We start from the raw sequence: 26,281 nt of genomic DNA on the forward strand, positions 1-26,281 counted from the left end.
ATATATATCTATATATATATATTTATAATATATATGTATACAGACCAGCATTTGTTTTGTTGTGATTATGACAGCCAGATATTTTTGAATGTGGTTGGCAGTTATAAAGATCTAGAAAGCTCTGTTCGCTGTTTGTGGGGGATAAAAAGAGTGAACAAAGGAGGTCATTCAAGTGAGGCTGAATTGAATGGACTGAAATCTTAATAGAAAGCCATGGTCGACCAGCTAGCTCCCCTGGTTAGTAAACAAAAGTAAACTACATGTATAAAAATTAGTTGGAAAACAGTTTAGTGTAAGGATTGCAATCTTTTATTGTTTTTTTTAAGGAGATAGTTAATAGAATTTTTACTGAAAATATATACAGATTCTATTATTTTACATATTTGTTTGTTTAATATATGTTTGCTTAATAAGTTAAACCAGAACTAATATCTAATTATTTAGATATTATAAGATCTAATACTATGCTCCATCACTAATCGAGGACTGGGGAGGGTTCCAGTGGAGACATACTTTAAAAAATCAGTACTTTAAAAAATTCATAGAAGGTTTTTATATTTGTTACCCCAGCACAGGACCCTCAGACTCGCTTATGAGAATGATCGAAGATATCAGAGCTAAGTCATCATCATCATCAAAAAACCTAAAGTAAAGAAGGTTGGAAATACCCCAAAAATATAATGAGGGAAAAACAGAAAATGCTCAAAATACTCAGCAGATCAGGTAGTATTTGTGGAGAGAGAAATAGAGTTAACATTTCAAATCTATGACCTTTCCTCAGAACTAGAAGATGTTGGAGATTAACAGTTTTTAAGCATATACGGAGCCAAGGAATAAGTGGAGGGGAAAGGGGGGGGGAGGGAGAGAAAAGAGCAAAGGAGAACGTATGTGATAGGGTGGAGGGCAGGAGTGTTTAAATGACAAAAGGGAAGATGGTGCAAAGCAGAAGAGGTGGTAATAGGATAAATAAAGAAACAAAAATGGGGCCAGAGGAGTGTAAATGGTTACAGAAATAGCAGAGGATGAGGGAAGCAATGGAAAATCTGGAAGGAGGAGAAGGCTCCTGTTATGTATGCAAACCTGTAAATACCATGTCTAACCGCCAGAGGGCATATCCCCTGGAGTCCCAAGAGATCCCACAATCCCTTGGGAGCACTTGTATCTAAGGAGGCCTCACAGGCTGGAGAGGCACTCTGAGATCTGTAATAAGGGACTGTGGTCACACCTTACTTTGAGCTTGCAGTATCTGGTCTGACTCTTTATTCAAGACATAACTGGTGACGAGATTCAATTGACGAACTCCACTGCAACAATGCAGAGAACTGTGGGCATCCTGGAGAAATTTTCAAAGGGAGATGATTGGGAAACCTTCGTGGAGCGACTCGACCAATACTTCGTGTCCAACGAGCTCGAAGGAGAAGCGAATGCTGCCAAATGAAGGGCGATCCTCCTCACCGTTTGTGGGACACCAACGTATGGCCTCATGAAAAATCTGCTCGCTCCAGCGAAACTCACAGACAAGTCGTACGATGAGTTGTGCACACTGGTCCGGGAGCATCTAAACCCGAAGGAAACCATTCTGATGGCGAGGTATCAGTTCTACACGTACAAGAGGTCTGAAGGCCAGGACGTGGCAAGCTATGTCGCCGAGCTAAGGCGCCTTGCAGAACATTGCAAATTTGAAGAACACTTGGAGCACATGCTCAGGGACTTCTTTGTACTTGGCATTGGCCAAGTAATACTTCGCAAACTTTTGACTGTAGAGACCCCAACCTTGAGTAAATCCATAGCGATAGCCCAGGCGTTTATCGCCACCAGTGACAATACCAAACAAATTTCTCAGCACACGAGTGCTGCTGCAAATACTGTGAACAAAGTAACATTGTTTTCAAATTGAAATGTACAGAGCAGGGACTTACATGCCTGCAGCTGCATGTCCGCAGATGACTCAGAGTCCACCATCAAGGGTGGTGAATACAAGTCCATTTACACCTTGTTGGCGCTGCGGGGGTGATCATCGTTTCCATTCATGCTGCATCAAAGGATACGTTTGCAAGGGCTGTGGAACAATGGGACACCTCCAACGTATGCGCAGACGAGCTGCAAACCCTGTTAATCCTACAAACCACCATGTTGCAGAGGAGGACAGATCCACGGTGGATCACGATGAACCAGAGCCTCAGACCGAGGAGGCAGAGGTATATGGGGTGCACACATTTACGACAAAGTGTCCCCCGATAATGCTGAAGGTTGAATTAAATAGACTCCCGGTGTCCATGGAGCTGGGCATGGGTGCAAGCCAGTCCATAATGAGCAAATTGTGGTGCAGCAATGCCTCACGGCCAGTCCTGACTCCCATTCGTACTAAACTGAGACCTTACACAAAGGAATTGATTCCCGTAATCGGCGGTGCTACCGTAAAGATCTCCTACAATGGAGCAGTGCACGAGTTACCACTCTGGGTGGTACCGGGCGATGGCTCCACGATGTTCGGCAGGAGCTGGCTTGGAAAGATATGCTGGAACTGGGACGATGTCCGAGTGCTTTCGTCCGTCGACGATACCTCATGTGCCCAGGTCCTAAGCAAGTTCCCCTTGCTGTTCAAACCAGGCATCGGGAAGTTCCAAGGAGCAAAAGTGCAGATCCATTTGGTTTCAGGGGCGCGACCCATCCATCACAAGGCGAGAGCGGTACCTTACATGATGACAGAAAGGGTGGAGATTGAACTGGACAGGCTGCAACGAGAAGGCATCATTTCGCCAATCGAATTCAATGAGTGGGCCAGTCCGATTGTTCCAGTCCTCAAGGGAGACGGCACCGTCAGAATCTGTGGTGATTATAAAGTAACTATCAATTGTTTCACACTGCAGGATCAATACCTGCTACCGAAGGCAGATGACCTATTTGCGACGCTGGCGGGAGGGAAATTGTTCACAAAGCTGGACTTGACCTCGGCCTACATGACGCAGGAGCTGGAGGAATCATCGAAAGGCCTCACCTGCATCAACACACACAAAGGTCTCTTCATTTACAACAGATGCCCGTTTGGGATTCGATCAACCGCGGCGATATTCCAGAGGAACATAGAAAGCTTGCTGAAGTTGGTCCCATGCACCGTGATCATCCAGGATGACATCTTGGTCACAGATTGGGACACCATCAAGTACCTGCAGAACCTGGAGCTTCTTAGTCGGCTTAATCGTGTGGGGCTCAGGCTAAATTGCTCGAAGTGCATTTTCCTGGCACCTGAAGTGGAGTTCCTGGGGAGAAGAATCGCAGCGGACAGCATTAGGCCCACCGATTCGAAGACGGAAGCAATCAAGAACGCACCGAGACCACAGATCGTGACGGAGCTGCGGTCGTTTCTAGGACTCCTGCACTATTTTGGTAACTTCTTACCAGGTCTTAGCACATTGTTAGAACCCCTGCACTCTTTACTGCGTAAAGGAGATGAATGGGTATGGGGTAAAAGCCAATAAAATGCCTTTGAGAAAGCTAGGAAGCTGTTATGCTCAAACAAATTGCTTGTGTTGTACGATCCATGTAAATGTTTGGTACTAGCATGTGATGCATCGCCATATGGGGTCAGGTGTGTATTGCAACAAGCCAATGAATTTGGGAAATTGCAACCTATTGCTTATGCATCCAGAAGCCTGTCTAAGGCCGAGAGTATGATTGAAAAAGAAGCGTTAGCGTGTGTTTACGGGGTAAAGAAAATGCATCAATATCTGTTTGGGCTCAAATTTGAATTGGAAACCGATCATAAGCTGCTTATATCCCTCTTTTCTGAAAGCAAGGGAATAAATATGAATGCATCGGCCCAGATCCAGAGATGGGCGCTCACGTTGTCCGCATACAACTACGCCATCTGCCATAGGCCTGGCACAGAAAACTGTGCCAATGCTCTCAGTAGGCTGCCATTGCCCACCACAGGGTGGAGATGGCACAGCCCGCAGATTTAGTCATGGTAATGGAAGCAGTCAAGAGTGAGCAATCACGTTACCGTCCGACAGATTAGAACCTGGACAAGCCAGGACCCCTTACTGTCCTTCGTAAAAAAACTATGTGCTCCATGGGAGTTGGTCTAGTGTCCCGTTAGAGATGCAGGAGGAAATAAAGCCGTACCAGCAGTGCAAAGATGAAATGTCTATACAGGCGGACTGCCTTCTATGGGGTGATCGGGTAGTGTTGCCAAAAAAGGGTAGGGACACTTTCATCAGTGATCTCCACAGCACCCACCCAGGCATCGTAATGATGAAAGCGATTGCCAGATCCCACGTATGGTGGCCCGGTGTCGATGCAGACTTAGAGTCCTGCATGCACAAATGTAATACATGTTCACAGTTAAGCAATGCACCCAGGGAGGCGCCACTAAGTTTATGGTCTTGGCCTTCCAAACCGTGGTCCAGGGTCCATGTCGACTATGCAGGCCCATTCTTGGGAAAAATGTTCTTAGTGGTTGTAGATGCGTACTCCAAATGGATTTAATGCATGATAATGTCAGCAAGCACGTCCGCTGCCACCACTGAAAGCCGACGGGCCATGATTGCCATGCACGGTTTGCGTGATGTCCTTGTAAATGACAATGGGCCATGCTTTACCAGTGCCGAGTTCAAGGAGTTCATGACCCGCAATGGGATCAAACATGTCACATCTGCCCCGCTTAAACCAGCGTCCAACGGTCAGGCAGAACGAGCAGTTCAAACAGTTGTGTTCCTAACACAGATGAGACTGCACACAGGGAGGTTAAAGTAACAGTGACCTCAGTCTTTATTAAGACACTCCAGAGTGAGTAACAGGCCTGAGGAGCCGCTTATATACAGTGCTCCCAAGGGATGCTGGGATCCCCTGGGACTTCACGGGATGCGCTCCCTGGTGGCGTAACATGGGAGTGCATACTTTGCAGATACACAACATCACTCCCCCCTGCCCCCAAAGTCAAAGTGAAAACTATTTACAAGGTGAGGTGGTCGGGAGCCTTTCACTCCCTGGTGGACCGCCTCGGTACAAATGTCTGTTCTGGTGTGTTGGATGTGCCCTTGCTCGGCTGGCGTGTTGTTGGCCCTGCAGGGTTGCTGGGTGAGCCTGGCGTTGCTGGGCTGTTGGGTGTGATGGATTAGATTTCCTGGTCCGGTGTGGTGTCGTTGATCCTTTGGGTGTGTGTTGTGGGCTCAAAAAAGGTGGTGTCTGCTGTGGGTTGTTCAGGGTAGTCTGTGAACAGCAGCCTCATTTGGTCTAGGTGCTTTCTGCAAATTTGTCCATTGTCCAGTTTGACTACAAGCACCCTAGTCCCTTCTTTAGCTATCGCCGTGCCCGCGACCCACTTGGGACCATGTCCATAGTTTAGCACATACACAGGGTCATTCAGATCAATTTCCCGTGACACAGTGACGCGACCATCGTTTACATTTTGTTGCTGCTGCTTACTCTCTACCTGATCATGCAGGTTGGGGTGAACCAGCGAGAGTCTGGTTTTAAGTGTCCTTTTCATGAGTAGCTCAGCCGGGGGCACCCCTGTGAGCGAGTGGGGTCTCATGCGGTAGCTGAGCAGTACTCGGGACAGGCGGGTTTGGAGTGAGCCTTCTGTGACTCGTTTGAGGCTCTGTTTGGTTGTTTGTACTGCCCGCTCTGCCTGTCCATTGGAGGCTGGTTTAAACAGGGCTGAGGTGACATGTTTGGTCCCATTGCGGATCATGAATTCTTTAAATTCAGCACTGGTGAAACATGGGCCGTTCATTGTCACTGACCAGTATGTCAGGCAGGCCGTGGGTGGCAAACATGGCCCTCAGGCTTTCAATGGTGGCGGTGGCGGTGCTTCCCGACATTATTTCACATTCAACCATTTTGAAAAAGCATCCATCACCACCAGGAACATTTTACCGAGAAACGGGCCCGCATAGTCGACATGGATCCTCGACCATGGTCTGGAGGGACAGGACCACAAACTTAGCGGTGCCTCTCTGGGCACGTTGCTCGACTGAGCACACACACAGCATTGCCGTACACAGGACTCTAAGTCAGAGTCGATACCGGGCCACCACACATGTGATCTGGCTATCGCTTTCATCATTACTATACCCGGGTGTGTGCTGTGGAGATCCGAGATAAACGTCTCTCTGCCCTTTTTGGGTAGCAGTACACAGTTACCCCACAACAGGCAGTCTGCTTGAATGGACAGCTCGTCCTTTCGCCGCTGGAATAGCTTGATTAGCTTTTACATTTCAACGGGGATGCTGGCCCAGCTCCCATGCAGTACACAGTTTTTTACCAGGGACAGCAGAGTATCTTGGCTGGTCCAAGTCCTAATCTGGCAGGCCATGACAGTTGATTTATCATTTTCAAACGCTTCCATGACCATCAACAAGTCTGCAGGCTGCGCCACCATCAACAAGTTTGAAGGCTGTGCCATTTCCACCTCCGTGGTGGGCAATGGTAGCCGACTGAGAGCATCCGCACCGTTCTCGGTGCCTGGCCTGTGGCGGATGGTATAGTTATACGCTAATAGCGCGTGTGCCCACCTTTGTATGCGGGCTGAGGCATCAGTATTTATCCCCTTGTTTTCAGCGAACAGGAATGTGAGGGGCTAGTGATCGGTTTCCAGCTCAAGTTTGAGGCCACACAGGTACTGATGCATTTTCTTTACCCCGAACACACATGCTAATGCCTCTTTCTCAATCATGCTGTAGGCCCTCTCAGCCTTAGACAAGCTCCTGGAAGCATAGGCGACAGGTTGCAACTTCCCCGCAACAATAGCTTACTGTAATACACACCCGATTCCATATGACGACGCATCACATGTTAGCACGAGTCTTTTACACGGATTATACAATACAAGCAGCTTGTTGGTGCATAAAATGTTTCTGGCTTTCTCAAAAGCAATTACTTGTTTTTTTTTCCCCATACCCAGTTCTCACCTTTACGCAATAACACATGTAGGGGCTCTAAGAGGGTGCTTAACCCCAGTCGGAAGTTACCAAAATAGCTGAGGAGTCTCAGGCACAATCGTAGCTTCATGACGTTCTGTGGCCTGGGCACGTTCCTGATAGCCTCTATCTTGGCATCTGTGGGCCGAATGCTGTCCGCCGCGATCTTTCTCCCCAAAAACTCCACTTCTGTTGCCATGAAGATACATTTCAAACTCTTCAGCCGCAGCCCTACGCGATCCAGTCGTTGGAGGACCTCCTCCAGGTTTTGTAGGTGTTCGACGGTGTCCCGACTAGTGACCAATATGTCGTCCTTATCGCTGCAGCCGACCGAATTCCAAACAAGCATCTGTTGTAGATGAACAGTCCCTCGTGCGTGTTGATGCAGGTGAGGCCCTTCGAAGACTCCTCCAGCTCCTGCGTCATGTAGGCCGAAGTCAGGTCGAGCTTGGTGAATGTCTTGCCTCCTGCCAGCGTCGCAAATAGGTCGTCTGCCTTAGGTAGCGGGTGTTGGTCCTGTAGCGAGAAACGATTAATAGTTAATTTATAATCACCGCAAATCCTGACCGTGCCATCACTTTTGAGTACTGGAACAATCGGGCTGGTCCACTTGCTGAATTCCACTAGGGAGATGATGCCCTCGCGTTGCAGCCTGTCCAGCACGATTTCCACTTTCTCCCTCATCATGTGAGGTATCGCTCGCACTTTGTGGTGAATGGGTCGTGCCTCTGGGACCAAGTGGATCCGCACCTTCACCCTGGAAAAGTTTCCAATGCCTGGCTCAAAAAGGGAAGGAAATTTATTAAGAACCTGGGTACATGAGGCCTCATCGACATGTGATAGCGCTTGGATGTCATTCCAGTTCCAGCGGATTTTGCCCAGTCAGCTCCTTCCAAGCAGTGAGGGGCCATCGCCCGGGACAATCCAGAGTGGCAGTTCCATGCAACGTGCCCTCGTAGGTGACCTTGACCATGGCGCTGCCCAGGGCAGTGATAAGCTCTTTGGTGAACGTTCTCAGTTTCATGTGGATGGGGTTCAGGGCTGGTCTGAGTGCCTTGTTGCACCACAATCTCTCAAACATCTTTTTACTCATGATGGATTGGCTTGCGCCAGTGTCCAGTTCCATGGCTACGGGTAAGCCATTCAATTTTAGATTTAGCATTATAGGTGGACATTTCGTCGAAAATGTGTGCACTCCATGGACTTCAGCATCTGCCTCCTCTCTCTGAGGCTCAAAATTGCTTTGATCCACCATTGACTGATCTTCCTCTGCCACGTGGTGGTTAGCATGTTTTGCAGAGCATGCAGCTCGTCTGCAAGCTCATTGGAGGTGCCCCAATGTTCCACAGCTCTTGCAAACATACCCTTTGAAGCGGCATGAATAGGCTGAATGGAAGCCTCCACAATGCCAACAAGGTGTGAATTGTCTTGCATTCATCCTTTGTTGCAGACTCTGAATCATCTGGGTCACCTGAGGCCTGCTGGCAGTTGCAGACTTGTGGTTTCTGCCCTGTACATTTCTGCTCGCAAACACAGTTCCAGTTAATTTATGAACATTGCTAGCACTTGTGTGCTGAGAGATTTGTTTGGTGTTATCACTGGTGGACATAAACGCTTGTGCTATCGCAATGGCCTTACCGATATTCGGTGTCTCTACAGTCAAAAGTTTTCGTAGGATGGTCTCGTGGCCAATGCCCAGTACAAAGAAGTCTCTGAGCATTTGCTCCAGGTAGCCATCAAACTCATATTGTCCTGCAAGTCGCCTTAGCTCGGCGACATAGCTCACCACTTCCTGACCTTCAGATCGCGGGTACATATAGAACCGATACCTCGCCATCAGCACACTTTCCCTCGGGTTAAGATGCTCCTGAACCAGTGAACACAGCTCCTCATACGACTTATCTGTGGGTTTCACCAGAGGCAGAAGATTCTTCATGAGGCTGTAGGTCGATGCCCCGCAAATCGTGAGGAGGACCGCTCTCCTTTTTGCAGCACTTCCTTCTCCGTCCAGCTCGTTGGCTACAAAGTACTGGTCTAACCATTCGACATAGGCTTCCCAGTCCTCACCCTCCGAGAACGACTCCAGGATGCCCACAGTTTGCTGCATCTTTGAGTTGGATTCGTGTACTCGTCGCCAGTTGTTGTGTTCCTAACACAGATGAGACTGCACACAGGGAGGTTAAAGTAACAGTGACCTCAGTCTTTATTAAGACACTCCAGAGTGAGTAACAGGCCTTAGGCCGGCTTATATACTGTGCTCCCAAGAGATGCTGGGATGCCTTGAGTCTTCAGGGTGGAGGAACATGGGAGTGCATGCTTTACAGATACACAACACAAACAATCAAGCAGAGCTTGAAAAGGATAACTGAAGGCTCACTGCAGACTCGCTTATCCTGAGTCCTGCTTAGTTACCGCACAAGACCCCACTCGCTCACTGGGTCCCTCCCGCTGAACTGCTCATGAAAAGGGCACTTAAGACAAAGCTCTCGTTAGTACGCCCTGATCTACATGAACAGGTGGAGAGCAGGCGGCTTCAACAGAATACATATCATGATCGCACAAATGTGTCACACAAAATTGAGATAATGACCCTGTATTTGTGTTGAACTATGGATAAAGTCCCAAGTGGCTTTCTGGCACTGTTTTGGCCAAAGAGGGGAGTAGGGTGTTTGTGTTCAAATTCTCAAATGGACTCACTTGCAGGAAACACTTGGACCAAACCAAACTCAGATTTACGGACTATCCAGAACAACCCACAATAGACTCCACCTTTTTCGACCCTCCAACACACACACAAGTGGCAATCGACCCAGCGGTTGACCACGAAGCAGAACCCATCACCTGTAGCAGCCCAGCAGGACTCACCACCCCCAGCAGCCCAGCAAGGCCAGCTGCGCAGCAGCCCAGCAAACCACTCACCAAAACCAGCATTTGCACCGAGATGATTAACCATGGAAAGGAAGGCCCCAGATCGACTTACATTGTAAATAGTTACACTGCTGACTTGGGGGGGGGGGAATTGTTGTTATGTATGTAAACCTGGAAATACCATGACTAACCACCAGAGGGCTTATCCCCTGGAGTCCCAAGGGATCCCACAATCTCTTGGGAGCACCAGTATATAAGGAGGCTTCATAGGCTGGAGAGGCACTCTGAGATCTGTAATAAAGGACTTTATTTGAGCTTACAGTATCTAGTCTGACTCTTTATTCAAGACATAACAGCTCCCGTGGCCCAGGAATGTGATAGAGAAAGGATCCCAGGGTGCGAGTAAACCATGAACAATGAGGGGAGCGGGGAGCGGGGGGTGGGGAGGGTCGGCATGGATCAAGGATTATCACTCGAAAAATGAAGGGTGATGTTAGAAAAAAAATGTTCACATGGAGGGGAGTCATTGAAATATAAATAGGAGAAAATGAGATGACAAATTCAGAGGCTGGTGGGTTGGAAGACCTGACAAGGTGAGCCTTGTTTTTTGAGAGAGCAGGGGAAGATGTGAGAGCAGAGGCCCAGGAAATATAACATTCACAGTCAAGGTTCTGTTGACTACTGTGGAAGGGAATCTTCAGGTCCCTGTCTAAGATTGGAGTACTCTCAAAACATTAAATGATCCTTTTGCTTTATAGACAATGACAGGCCTGTTGTGTATTCCTAGCATTTTGTTTATATTTCAGATACAATCACAGAAATTTATAATACAGAAGGAGGCAATCCAGTCCACTGGATCATTGAAAGAGCTATCAACTTAGTTTAATTTCCAATCTATTTATTGTTTTCTATTTATTTCTAATAATGTCTTATTTCTCAATTTCTTCTCACTTTTCTTGCCTTTATTTCGGCTTCAGCTTTACCAGTAAATTGCTTTTCTCTGATCATTTCTGGTATTTTTAGATACTTCTTTCTTTCTGAATTTGGTCGGCAGGCTTTCATTTCTAACCTAATGGCTACTGATGGGGACCAAAGTGATCTCCTTTGTGTTTTTTTCCAATATTTGTAATTGTCCATAAAAAAAAGTTTGTTGATCTTGTGTGTTATTTTTATTTGGCCAAAATGCACCTGAACAAGAGAAAACGGGACAGCAGAGAGTACCGATACAAACTTCTGCTGATCTACATGGATACATCCTCACTCTACTCAGGACTGGTGCATGATAACCTGGGGAGGAGAACATTGATATGCTTTCCACAGTGGTCTAAATAGCATGAGTTGTAAACAAACAAAATTGGAATCCTTTCCTTCCACCGTTCCTCCCTCAATCTAGTGTCATGGGAAGAAGCATGACATCTTTGAAAATAACAGTCACTTCCATTATGAAATCTTTACTATTCTAAATTCTGCAATAATAGTTTGATCCAGAAACAAACTCAGACTTCAGCCATTAATAAAAGTGGCTGAAACACATATTTTGTTAATAAAAGACTGACTTACTTATTAGAAACTAAAAACCAAATCGTCCATAAGATACAGGCAGACAGAATGGGTATATGAAGCACATTGTATTTATACTACTGGGATTGTCATCACTGCTCGCAGCTATCAATAATTCCTGGAACTGCAAAAGCAATCTGCCATTCTGCAATAATTCTATGTGACTTATCCAAGAAATACTTTTCCCTCCTAGTTTATTTTGTTGAAAACTCTTACGCTGGCATTTTCTGTTTTAAAGAGAACAGTTTTAGCCATTGATTTAGGTGTCAGTCTTGGCTCAGTGGTAGTTCTCTATCCTTTCAGTCAGAAAGTTGTGGGTTCAAGCTCCTCTCCAGAAACTTGAGCAAATAATCCAGCTGGCACTTGAATACAGCACTGAGGGAGCACTGTACTGTCTGAAGTACATCTTTCAGATGAGACTTTAAAACCAAGCCTTCTCAGGTGGATATTTTAGATCCCACAACACTATACGAAGAGCAGGGGAGTTATCCTGGTGTCCTGATTCTCGGATGATCCTGGATGTATGTGAGGACAATACCAAACTGTTCTTCACCATAAACTGCCTGCTTTGATTTCCTTTTCCTGCCCCCTTTATCCTAACTTCAAACACCGTGTGAGGACTCAGATTTTTTGTTTCCTATATTGAGGGCTCGCAGTCGGATGCCTTAGCATTCTCCATCACTGTTGCCTCCCCTGGCCTCCATCAAGTATCTCCTTACCTCAGATCCAATTAGACAGCAATCTGGCTAATCTCCCCCATGAGATCCACCTCCTGCTCCCTGAACCTCATCTTGACCCAGTTACTTGCCACTCTATTACCTTTGTGCAACCCAATATACAATGGCATCCTAGACCCTTCCAATTCCATAGGCAGTGTTGATCCCATTCAACGATGATATCATCACCCCCACCCCACCCTATTTATTTCTTCAGTGCACAGGAGATAACTAAATATTAATATTGTTTGCTGAATTTGGAAAGTCTGATTTACAGGCCACAGCATGGGGACAAAAACAGATGGCATCAGGAATCATTGAAGCATAGAAATTACAGCACGAGGCTGCCATTGGGTAATGGTGTCAGCTCTTCAATGGGAGATATTTGCCCCAATCCCATTTCTCCATATTTGTTTATATTAATCCTGTTCAAATACTTATCCCATTCTCTTTTAAATTACATTAGAGCCTCTGCAGCCAATACACACGAGCTGCAGAGCAAGGGTTCTCAGCAGGGCAACGGCACCGGTATTGATACCCTGCCCCTGATCGGCTCCACCTCTCAGGCACCCGATGGCACCAACCGCCACCAGCCTGAAAGAGCAAACTGTGCTAAGGCACAGCCCCCAGACCCCATCGCCACCAAGGCCATACCCGGAAATGAAGGGTCACCCACTACAGTCCCCCAAAGGGGACCAGGACCATCCAGGAACCCAAACCAAACAATGCCCAGGCTAGCAAGTCAGCAGTTTCCTGTGCACTGCTAGACGACAGCTCCACAGGGATCAGCAGCGACCCAGGGTGCAAAGAAAAGACAGGGAGGTCACAGGCATCTGTGAACCTGCCCAATGCTATGAACTTACCCAGAACCAGGCACCCGCAAATGCTGCAGCAGGAAAGAATCAGGAACAATTTAAATCTATGTTCCTGACCCAACTCCACTCTTTAGTTAAAACCACCCTGGGCATAGCCGTGAGGCCCGCATATCAGTGGACAGATATAGAGATCAGCACTCAAAAGAGCCTGGGAGATGGTAAAAGACCAGTTAAAGGTGAAGTCACCACCCACTGCAAAGAAACCAGTGTCCGCAGTGGAGGGATCTAGGTACTACCCCTTTAAGAGACAGTGCTTTTATTGTAAGGAGGTGGGCCACCTCGCAAAAGACTGCAGCAGACCCAGTCAGGCACCGGACCACAGTGCAACGCATAGATACCTCCCAAGGGACGAACCCGAACCCTCTGGGATTGAACAGCAGTTCGCTCAGTTAGTTGCACTTCTAAAGAAGGACGAATCCAAGCCCTCTGGGATAGATCAACAATTGGACCAGTTGATCACACTCATGAAACCCTAAATTGTCACGGGGAGCATGCAAAATCATTTGATGGAATCACCAATCCACCCTATGAAGGGGTCCGGCCCCGAAAGATTGGTCAGAAGTGAGGTTCCGACGTGATGGGAGTGGGAGACCAGTAGTCCTTGTCATCTTAAAAGGGGGCAGGCAGCAATTATGCTTATCAATACTGGCTCAGCCGGTATCCTGAACGCCATGCAGCGGTGCGCAAGGGTTGTATGGCCCTTAAAGGGTTTAATGGTGACACAACCACCGAGTATACAGAGAAGGCCTCTGAACTTCAGTTGGGAGGCCTCAGCTGCAAGGTCCCAGCGCCGATGCTGATGACCACCCCCGACGAAAGGGGAACTTTAGGGACTGATGTGTTAGATCAGTATGGCAGTAATAGATTACACTCAGGAATGTGTTTGGATGGGATTGAGAAATAATGCAAGAGTGATAGAAATTTCATATACTCACTCAGTTTTTGCTATTAAAAAGCCATTTGAGTATGACCCTCCGGGAACCAAAATGAAGCTGTGGCAAAACTAATTCAGGAACATCTAGCGGTGTTCGCATGTGCAAGCATGACTGTGGAAAAATGGCAGGTGAAGAGTCTATTGAGGGACCCCTCCCACTCATTCACTAAACAGTACCCCATCCCAAGGGAGAGTTACCCTTACATCTGAGACACCATAAGATCCCTAGTCGAGCAGGGTGTTGTTAGGACAGGAACTTTCACGAACAATTCACCCACATGGCTGTTTAACAAGCCTGATAGCAGCTGGCGACTGACTATTGATTACAGAAAGTTAAATTCTGTAACACCAGCCTGTTCATCGGTAGTAAGAGAAGCTCCCACCATATTATCTCAAATTCGTGCTGGTTCCAAGTACTCCTCGACCCTCGACATCGCCAATGGATTCTGGAATATCCCTGTTAAAAGGGAAGACCAGTACAAATTCGCGTTTACATTTGAGGACCAGAACTATACCTGGACATGCCTGCCTCAGGGATTCCACAATATCCCCACGATCTTCCACAAAAGAATGGCTGTAGTTTTAAAAGATTTTTCCCACACTCCCTGCTTGTTACAGTATGTAGACGATCTAATGCTGGTAACCAACAGCATGGAGGACGATCTGTTCCTTTTGTGCGAACTGTTGACATTGTTGGCTCAGGTGGGACTAAAGACGAATCCCCGCAAGCTTCAATTGGTAAAAGAATGGGTCACCTTTCTAGGCGTGCCCATTTCTCCAGAGGGATCGTCCCCCAACTCTCACAAGCTGGAGATAATACAGCAACTGCCATTCCCCACTTCCAAAGCAGCCCTACGATCATTTTTGGGTTTGGTGGGGTAACAAAGGAACCTTATCCCAGGCTTTAGAGAGCGCAAAGCCCCTGTATGATTTGATAAAACTGCAGGGTGATGACATACTCCTGGCATGGACTGATACTCACATCCAGTCCGTGGCTAAATTAAAAACTGCAGTGATACAGGCCGCATGACTGATTCCTCCGGATCCCACGCAGCCATTTTATTTGGAGGTCGGGGCCACAGAACAAAGCCTCACTGAAGTTATGTGCCAAACGCGAGCTAATCGACTACAGTCCATTGCATGTGCGTCTCCAATCCTACAGGGGGCAGATAAAATTTATACCGCATGCGAGTGCCACATGCTGGCGGTCTTCTGGATGGCACATTACTTTACCTTTATTACTGGATTACAGGCAACAATCCTGCACATCGGGCACACACCTCTAAAACTACTTATGAAACCTGGAGATTCAATAGTTTCCTCGCAGTGCCTCAGCAAATGGACATTGGAATTTATGGAAAGAGACATTGATACCATTTCCAAACCCACCACATTGCTGCCACAATTTCTGATCTATGAGGGGGACCCACATGAATATTCATTACACCTGATTAACTTTGAGACCCATCCTGTGCAGAGAGAGCCCATACTCAGGGAGCCCCAGATGTCTACATCGATGAGTCCTCATATCACATCGAGGGATTCCCCCCACACCGGGTACGCTGTGGTATTGCCAGAAAGAACCATCCAACAAAGATGCAACAGACAGTCCTCACAATATGCAGAAATTACCGCATTTCTAACCACTGTGAAGGAAACCTCAGATAGACCCGTGAATATTTGGTCCGATAGTGACTATGCTATAAACACCATGTTCTCCTTGCCCCTATACCACAAAAATGACTATTGTACGATAGACGGTAAGGCCCTGGTCCATGGGCCCTGGGTACGCCTGCTCTGGTCATACCTTAAACAGCGATCCCAGCCCTGCTTCATAGGAAAGGTAGCAGCTCATAGAAAAGGGGGTCCACATAGTGAGGGAAATTCCAGAACAGACAGAGCAGCCAAGGACGCTGCGATTGATGGGGAGATAGAGAATATAGTTGTAGAGCCCTGCAATGCTGTTAGCAAGACCTCCCCAACAGATCTAAAATCCCTGCAGCAGCAATACTGGCCATATGCCATTTTAAGTGCCTGGCACGAGGAAGGCAGACCCCTTCCTCAACCAACAGCCTGTGCTCCCAATACCATACCAGCCATTGCCCCTGACTCAGCCGAGCAGTTGCTAATATTCAAAAGAAAGCCAAACGCCTGCGCGGTGGTGTGTGTTCCACCAGAGGTGGGTCAGGAACTGCTCTCCCTCTTTCACTCCCACCCCACAGCAGCGCACTATTCGGCCCTGGTAACCTTCTATAAGGTAGCATCCACAGCTTGGTGGCCTTCCATGAGTGAAACAATCAACCAATATGTGGCACAATGCCTTCCGTGCCTGCAGCACAATCCTCCTGCATGCACTAACTGAGCCTTGCTTCAAAGCGCCCACCTCAAGGGCCATGGACTCACCTCCAGATAGACTTCACTGGGCTACTTCCACAGGCACAAGGCAACTTTCAGCATGTCCTAGTGGTGGTGGAACAATTCACTAAATGGATTGAAGCATTCCCTTGCCACTCCAACACCGCAATCATGGCAGCCATGATTCATGTGTTTTGTAGGTGGGGAGTACCAGTACAAGTGGACAGTGTTCAAGTTTCGCAATTTACTGGTAAAATGTTTGCCCACCTGCAGGAAATGTTGGGGATAAAACACAAACTACATATTGCTCACCATCCCGTCATCCAGAGGGGTCGAAAGGGGGAACAGGACCTTCAAGTTAATGTTAAAAAAATTGTGCGCGGACCACCCCATTCAATGGGCTAACATGCTGCCAATGTGCTTACAGGTCCACACCTCATAAAACAACAGGAATCCCTCCATATCAGGCCATGATGGGGAGACTCATGAGACCGCCAGGCCAACTAACACTAACAGGTATGAGTCCCCTGACAATGAAATCATGTAGTTCCAAGTAGCTGGAACAAGTGGTAGATCACACCGATCAGATGAATCGATTTGTGGCCACAAAATTGAGGAAGTCAAAAAAATAAATTAAAAGGTACTTTGACAAGAAAGTACATCCCTTTGAATATCAGATGGGGGACTCCGTAATGCTTCCAAATTATGGGGAAAAAAAAGCATGCCTTTGAGCCAAGGTGGTGGGGACCGCATACAATTATAGATCGATTGACCCCTGCAGTTTATTTGATTCAGTTACCGGGGGAAAAGGGTGTTAAGTACAAGAAATGGTATCACATTAATCAGCTAAAAACTGCCAAAGAGTAAACACGACACTGATCTTGTTTCCCACAGGTCATGATATGGATCCGTATGATTGTCGGGATGATACTGGCCACGACCAAAGCCGAGGGAAGATAGAGAAGCGGTAGCTGCAGCATGACTTATGATTATCATGGATATGCTTTAAGTGGCGATGGTGCACTGGAAATACCGGAAGGGGAGGGTCTCCACTGGAGGTGTTATTGTACTATAGTGAATCCCCTACATGTGGCGCCATGTGGGAACTGAATCAGGCCATCCACTTTCCTCTCTCTAAGTTTAAAATCCATTCTACAGCAGTCATCCACCTCACAGAAACAATAAATACAGATGAGACAGAACAGCGCCATAAACAGCAGAGCTATACAAAAGCTAGGAGTCAGCCCATGGTGGAAAACAGTGTATAATATAGGACAACCTATGGCTCAGAACCCCGTCAATATTTATGATATGCGAGCCCTGAGGCAATAAACCAAATGAGGAGTCAACAAGGATATTTCCCCCCCAAGGTGGGGAGTTTGTAATAGTAAAAGTGTATATTAATGATAAAATTGATTGGGTGTGTATGTATAAATGTTGAAAGTGCAGATATACAGACAGGCTGCGGTTTGAACTCAAAAACTCAAGTTCATGTCTTCTCTAGCTCGGCAGATCTTAAGGAACAAAAGAAGTATGGCTTTGAAACCCATCGAAACTCACCAAACTAGAAAAGATGTTAATTGGAAAGCAATTAACCTAATCAAGGAATGGCACCAGCTCTCCAGCCAATCACATGTGAGGAAAGCCAATAAAAGACTGCCCTAAAACTAAGACCCATTCCTGGGGCTTTCTGAGAAACAATGGACTTAAGGGAGATAAAAATCCAAGCGCAAGGCCACTCTCTCTCTCTTCAATCTTTTTCGATGACCACACGGCAAATCAAGAAACCTCCCTCCACAGAACCAGAAGCAAAGAAGAACGTTGTGTGCTTTGTCTTGACTCAGAGGGAAGTATAAGTCTTTATAAATCTGTAACTCATTATTGTAACATTACTGTACCTGTTGTAATCAAGTAGAGTCCATAGGATACTAATCGACTGCTGTTTGTCCAATAGGCTATGTGCATGTGTGTGTGTTTTAATAAACATTCCAAATTGTTTTAAAAGAATTGGTCTTGCTGTTAATTTAATGCTAGAGATTTAGAAATCTTACAGTAGTCAGCAGTATCTGACAGTCAACACACACAAAGGTTTATATTCATACACCAAGTTGCCTTATGGTATCAAGTCCTCACCAAGGATATTTTAGGCTACCATGGATCAGATCTTACAGGGAATAAATCACTGTTTGTCACCGGCATTGAGAAGGAAAACCTGGAAATCTGACGGTTCAATGACCATAACCTGAAGCTGAAGAAGAGTAAATGGCCTAGAAATCCTGGCCTCCCCGGGTCCGTACGAAGTTTCTACGGATCCTGGAAGGCATCAGAAAAGCCGGTTTTCAGCGCACAATGGATGTGCTGAAAACCGGCTTTTCCGATCTGTCAAGCTGGAGCTTGACAAATCTCACACATATCGGGAGCGAGAATATTTGCAAGGGCAAGATTGCAGTATTTACCCATATCTTGCCCAGCAAATATCCACAAAATTCTTGCGCCTGATAAAAGCAGGCATGTAGCCTACTTTTACAGGCATAAGAGTTTAAAAACATACAAAAATCTAATTAAATTAAATTTAAAAAGCACATATTTTTAAAAACCCTGCCCACCATGATACATTTATTTTTAACTATAATTTTAAAAACTTTTTAAAAACTAGGAAAAAAAATTTTCTCTCATATTTATTAACTTTAATTTCAATTAAATTTAATTATGTGAGGTGTGTTTTTTTATTTTTTATTACATGTGTTTAGTGTGTTTGTTTTTTTCCCCATTAATAGCAATGAGAACTCGTAGATACGGAGTTCTCATTGCTATCAATGAGAAAGCTGTGGAATACAGTACCTGACTGGCTGAGCAGTCACACCCGTGGGAACCTGGAGGACGGGAGCGCGCTTCGCAGCGCAGGAAGAGAAGGCCTCCCCACCGGAATCGTAGGCTCCTCCCGGACCACCAGATAAATTCGTAGAAATTTTTCAGGTCGGAGGCATCTGCCCGTGGGAAGCCTCCGACTGCAATTTCTGGGCCAATGTGTTTTCATACAGCATGAGATGGTTTATCTAGGATTGCGGGAAGATGAAAATCCAGTTAAGGAGAAAGTGCAAGCCATCATGGTGGCTCTGGAGCCAAAAAATGTTATTGAATTATGATCCTTTTTAGGCATGGTCCAATCTTATCCTCATTTCCTTCCTGGACTAGCAACGGTGCTCGCACCACTCCATTATTTATTAAAGAAAGGTGTGCATTGGATACGGGACAAAGAGCAACACATAAAGGCGGCGCTTAAGCAGTAGTGCTCGTCTCGTCTTGTCCATTATAATCTGACTCGTGAACTAAGACTAACATGTAATGCCTCTGGGTATGGTGTGAGAACAGTGATCAGCCATGTTATGAATGATGGGCAGGAAAAAACAGTTGCCCTTGCATCACATACGCTCAACCAAAGCCAACAAAATTATGCCCAGATTGAGAAATAGGCTTTGGCAATTATATTTGGTATTAAAAAGATTCACGCTAGTAACCGATCACAAACCGTTACTAGCTATCCTAGATCCAAAGGGGGAAATTCCATCTTTGGCGGCTTCCAGGTTGCAAAGATGGGTGATTTTATTGTCTCAGTATGATTACAAAATCGAGTATCGTACGTTGAAGCAGAATGCAGTGGCAGATGCCCTTTCAAGGTTGCCCCATGAAGATTCTGAAATTGGCCACGAACATTCAATCTTTACTCTAGATGTCATTGGTAAGGACTTTCCAGTCACCATCACTGTCAACCGCGAGGGTCTATGGAGCGTCCTCCTCCGTTTCAGATCCCCCAAAAGTTCGTCACCATCCTCCATCTGCTCCACGACGACAAGCAGGCCGTGATCCTTACCAACGGATCCACCACAGACCTAATCCATGTCCGGATCAGGGTCAAACAGGGCTGCGTCTTCGCCCCAACCATCTTCTCAATCTTTCTCGCCGCGGTGCTCCACCTCACCACAAGCTCACCGCTGGAGTGGAACTAAACTAAAGAACCAGTGGGAACCTGTTCAACCTGCGCCGTCTCCAAGCCAGATCCAAGACCATCCCAACTTCTGTCATCGAGCTACAGTAAGCGGACGACGCCTGCGTCTGCGCACATACAGAGGCTGAACTCCAGGACATAGTCAATGTATTTACTGAGGCATACGAAAGCATGGGCCTTACGATAAACATCCGTAAGACAAAGGTCCTCCACCAGCCTGTCCTCACCGCACAGCACTGCCCCCCCATCATCAAGATCCACGGTGCGGCCCTGGACACCGTGGACCACTTCCCATATCTCGGGAGCCTCCTATCAACAAGAGCAGGAATCGATGACGAGATCCAACACCACCTCCAGTGCGCCAGTGCAGCATTTCAGCTGCCTGAGGAAAAGAGTGTTTGAAGACCAGGCCCTCAAAACTGCCACCAAGCTCATGGTCTACGGGGCTGTAGTAATACCTGCCCTCATGTATGGCTCAGCGACATGGACCATGTACAGTAGACACCTCAAGTTGCTGGAGAAACATCACCAACGATGTCTCCGCCCTACAAATCCTCTGGGAGGACAGGCGCACCAACATCAGCATCCTCATTCAGGCTAACATCCCCAGCATTGAAGCACTGACCACACTCGATCAGCTCCGCTGGGCAGGCCACATAGTCCGCATGCCAGACACGAGACTCCCAAAGCAAGTGCTCTACTCGGAGCTCCTTCACGGCAAACAAGCCAAAGGTGGGCAGCGGAAACGCTACAAGGACGTACCCGATAAAGTGCGACATCCCCACTGACATCTTGGAGTCCCTGGCCCAAGAACGCCTTAAGTGGAGGAAGTGCATCCGAGAGGGTGCTGAGCACCTCGAGTCTCAACGCCAAGAGCATGCAGAAATCAAGCGCAGGCAGCGTGCGAACCAGTCCCACCCACCCCTCCCCTCAACGACTATCTGTCGCACCTGTGACAGAGTCTGTGATTCTCGTATTGGACTGTTCAGCCACCAAAGAACTCACTTCAGGAGTGGAAGCAAGTCTTCCTTGATCCCGAGGGACTGCCTATGATGATAATGATGATATTGCAGAGCACACACAGAAAGATGCCACGTTGCAGCTGGCCTATGAGCACACCCTGCGAGGGTGGTCTGAAGATCAGATGCATTTAGATGAGGGGATAAAGCCTTTTTATCATCGTTGCCATGAATTATCATGTGAGCAGGAATGTCTAAAATGGTGCCTGAGAGTAGTCATTCCCAATGGACTACGGGTCAAAGTCTTGACGGAACTTCACAGAAAGCATACTGGCATCGTAGGCATGAAAGCGGTGGCCCGAAGTTTTGTTTATTGGCCTGGGTTGGACAAAGACTTAGAAGTTTTAGTAGGTAAGTGTACTACCTGTCAAGACTGCAGGACCATGCCAGCTAAAACGCATCTGCAAACATGGACTTGGCCAACAAGACCATTCCAAAGAATACATACTGATTTTTGCGATGGGGCAGTGATAATTTTCTAATTCTAATCGATAGCCATTCAAAATGGCTGGAAGTACTGCATATGGGATCATTTACGACTGCAGAATACTTTTTATTTAGATATTTTTTCCCAAATAATACAACTTTCCATTTAGCATTTTGTTCTTACACTACAAGGTGTCACTTTAAACATATGTACAATTGGTGAACATTATCTGAGAAATTAAATTAATATTTTACCAAGAATCTAAATGTACATATATAGATATAACATAGCTGTTTATTGACAGATGTTCATATTTTAATCAGTATGGATAAAATTAATTCAATAAAATTCAGTGATCAAATGAAGAATTGCATTACTGGAACATAGAATCGGTGAGAAATTCAAGAACAAATGTGATGCTTATGGTTAATAACCTTTCATATTATAAGCAGCAAATAGTATCCCATGTGCCAACATATATGAAGGAAAAATATACCTGTCTCTGTATATTTTGTTATTAACACTGGGATTACAGCTGCTATAACCAATCTAGCTTTCTCTACTCTCTTGCAGAGAGTGGACCTTTGGAGAGTGGCTGAAGCACAGATCTACAGGCATTAGCCACCTTCTGCCTTGCCCTGAAATTCCATCGGGCTTCTCCTGATCTCCCACAATAACTTGGGCAGAAGCGCAGAATTCTCAGAGAATATAAGTACAGGAGCAAGCTCCTTGAGCTTGTTCACCTTATATTTAGATCATGGTGATCTCATTGGAACATATAAAATTCTGGTGAAATTGCGCTGCATTACTTCCGAGGGAAATGCATAAATGTCTGAAAATAGTTGTTTACACGATTTCCCTTGTGTTTGCTGCCAATCTCCCTCCGAAGTTATGCTGAGAGATCAGGAAAACCCTCACAGAACATCCAGGCCCTTGTTTCTAAGATGAATGAACAACAGAGGAGGTTCTGAAGGATTAAGAGAAATAAAATCATAAGGATCAAGATGGAAATTCAATGGCCATTGCAAGTTAGTCACTGCGGGTACAGCATCATCATGGGGCATAAACTCAGGATTATCATTAGACAAACAAAGTGGGGGGGGGGGAAGGGGAGGGATAAAATATTTTTTTTCACACAGCAGTTGGGGTTTCTGCCACTGGCATGTCCAACTGTGTTTCTCTAAACTTTTGTATCTTCCACTATAAAGTATGAACACTACAATTAAACTGCCTAAATTCTCCAGTACCTATTTGGTATAAATAAGACAAACTCGTGTTGCTATTTTCTGGGCTTTATTCATTACCTTGTATAAGGAAACCAAGTGTGCATACATTTACATTCAACTGTATGCATTAGGACAATTCTGTGAAAAGAAGTTTTTTTTCTGATTATTGAATAGCAACATGACTTGAATGGAGGAGTCTAGCTTAGTTTGGGATTTTCAGGGATGCCAAACACAATCTATAGAACAGCTCTTCAACTTAATGTAGCATTGGAAGCAAGCAGGATTGATCAAATCTTCCATTTCAAAAGCTCCAGAAAGTTACTCCAGAAAGTATGCCTCTTTAGATCTGGAATTCTTTTTCCGGACTGCTTGTGGAAGAACTTAAACCGATTTTTGCATCTTCCATTTTTTCTGGCACCCGAATAGAATCTTCATCTTCTTCGCTTGTCAATTGATCAAGGATATCATATGCCAGTTTATATATCTCCTCATTTTCATGCAGTTGTAATTGTTCAATCATTTGCAAACCTCCACTCTCTTCAATCTGCTTTGCTATCAGTTCTGTCTTATCATTTGCTGTATTCAGGATATTACTTAACCCATCCAGTATCACTATAATTATCTGAGGGTCCAACATTGTAAGCAGCCTGCAGAATGGAACAACTACATTCTGTTCAATCAGATAGTTAATCTGATCTTTCCTGCCACAATTAGCGAGATTGGCTATAACCCAAGCAGTTTCTTTCTGTGTAACATAATCCCCATTTTCCATGAGGTTTATAATCATAGGAACAAGGTTAGCATTAATCACTGCCTGTTCCTGCTGCTGGTTCCCAGCAGTGACATTGGAGAGAAACCATACAGCATCCTTATTGAGTTTCACATTAGGATGAGTTAGCAATGCTGGAAAATGAGAAAGAGCTCCACAGTTCAGGACTACTTGTGCTTGTTCATCAGTACCAGTTACAATATTTCCTACGGCTCGCAATGACACAGTCTGAATATTGGCATCCTGATGGCCAAAAAAAGGAATCAGATGAGGAACTATTCCTGAATCTATAACCATCTGGATCTGGTCATCTTCAGCATCTGTTATGTGGGACAAGGCCAAAACAGTATCTATTATGACATTAATATCATTGTGGTGAACAAGAACATACAGAGCTGGAAGAATCTCTTGAATAGTTTCTTTTGGCAAGGGAGGGTCTTTCTGACGGCAGAGATTGACAATTACCCATGTGACAGTGCGAAGGAAAGTAAGAGGGACTGAAGCACTGACAAAAGAAAGCACGAGCTTTATCACCCCTAGGCTAATGACATAATCTCTACATTTCGGTCCATCAGCTATTACGTTGCCTAAAGCCAAAAGTGCTTGTTCACACACATCCTGATATGGGCAGCTTAGCAGTCTTAACAAAAGAGGGACAGCGTTTGATTTAATCACAGCCTCTGTGTGTTCCGAAGGACCGTAAGCAATGTTTGCTAAAGCCCATACTGCTTCTAACTGCAATGGAGGATTGTTGTCCTGTTCTAGACAGTGCATAAGAATTGGAAAAATGCCAGAGTTGATTAAATCACCTATTGGAGGAGCATAATCACCGGACACCAACTCTCTAGCAGCTTGCACTCCACTGAGTTGAATTTCCGGGTTATCGCTAGTTGCATTTTTTACTATTTCTTCTAATGATGCATTTTGCACTTTGATATCACCATCAGGATCAGTTTCTTCATTTCCTACTAGTACATTCCTTCGCTTTAAGTAGTGTTCATCCCTTTTGATTTTTCTTAGTTCAACAACAATCTCATTTTGTTGTCGTCTCACAGTCTCCAGATCCCGCCCTTTTTTCTTGAAATTCTTTATCCTTTGATTATCCAACTTAATGTTATCTGCCATATCCATTTGCTTCTTGCAAAAAAAGGTTTTGTATTTAAAAGAAAAGTTCAAGATTCAATGACTGCAGATCTCTTGTCCAACGTTTCCTCACCTTTATACACAGGAATGGACCACTCATTATAACTTTTAAATGGACTAGATCTGAATTACAAATTTTCTAAGACCATATTACTATGAGGATTGCAAAAACACAGTGCCTGTTTACACGCCGGGCTCCCTTTTACTTACTATCTGTGACTGAGTCCATCCAGTATGTCATCACACCAGTATTATGACACAGCCCAAATTAAACTTCCCAGCCAATCAAATTTCAATATTCAAATGAGGTGTCAGTAAATAAATGTAGTCAATAAATACAGGAAATGCTGGAAATACTCGTCAGATCAGGCAGCATCTGTGGAGAAAGAAGCAAAGTTAATGTTTCAGGTCGATGACCTTTCATCAGAACTGGAAAAAGTTAGAGATGTAACAGGCAGGGAAAGGGGGAGGGAAGGAAAGAACAAAAGGGAAGATCAGTGATCGGGTAGAAGGCAGGAGAGATTAAATGTCAAAAGATATGATGGTGCCTTGCATTCATTCTTCTTCCCACTCCCACCTCGTCCTAACACACTGTTCCAATGAAGCTCAACGGTATCTCGAGGAACAGCACCTCATCTTTCGATTAGGGACTCTACAACCTTTCTGACTCAACAGTGATTTCAACAACTTCCGATCATAAACACTGTTCCTATTTTTCCCAGACAGCAGGTGCTGGTAATGATTCTGCTGTTGCCATTTACACCACCTCTAAATCCATCTTTTGTTTCTTTACTTGACCCATTACCATCCTCTTTTGCCTTGCACCATCATCCCTTTTGTCTTTTAATCTTTCCTGCCTTCCACCCTATCACAGATCTTCCCTTTTGTTCTTTTCCCCCCTCTCTCTTTCCCTGTCTCAGTATTTACTTAAAACATGTTATATATTTAACTTTTTCCAGTTCTGATGATAGGTCATCAACATGTCACGTTAACGTTGTTTGTCTGTCCACAAATGCGGCCAGACCTGCTGAGTATTTTCAACATTTTCTGTTTTTATTTCAGATTTCCAGCATCTGCATTATTCTGTTTTTAAATTTAGTTAATACTCTATCAATATGACCAATAACAAGCAAGCAGTTCGTCCAAGAAATGTATGTAGATATCTTGTTTACATTACAAAGCCAGATTGGTAATTATCTCAGAGTGGCAGATTTTCTCACTGCTATCCTGCCTGAAATCAGGTGGGATAGCAGAGGAAAAAGGGGCAAAGTGGGCAGTGAGGCCTAACATTGCATTGTTGCCCCAACCTCAATTTTTCTCAACCCCTGTCCCTGCCAGGACTGCCACTGCCCATCCCTTCCCCGCCCCCGCCACTGGCGAAGGGAGGGCAGGGCTGGGTTAACTGCCTATTTCCCTCACATCCACACCCTCTGCTCCCCAGGACTGCCAGGTGAAATCTG

The 26,281-nt window shown here is 45.6% G+C and overlaps 1 protein-coding gene and 1 pseudogene across 13 annotated transcripts in view; both read right to left on the bottom strand.

Moving 5' to 3' along the window:
* ablim2 (actin binding LIM protein family, member 2) overlaps positions 1–26,281 on the bottom strand; it is a 743,081-nt gene that overhangs the window by 446,654 nt on the left and 270,146 nt on the right. The window lies entirely within an intron of this gene.
* On the bottom strand, positions 23,098–24,803 carry LOC139233830 (importin subunit alpha-3 pseudogene; annotated as a pseudogene).

This window comes from Pristiophorus japonicus, chromosome 2 (assembly GCF_044704955.1).
Source record: "Pristiophorus japonicus isolate sPriJap1 chromosome 2, sPriJap1.hap1, whole genome shotgun sequence".
Classification (NCBI taxonomy): Eukaryota; Metazoa; Chordata; class Chondrichthyes; family Pristiophoridae; genus Pristiophorus; species Pristiophorus japonicus.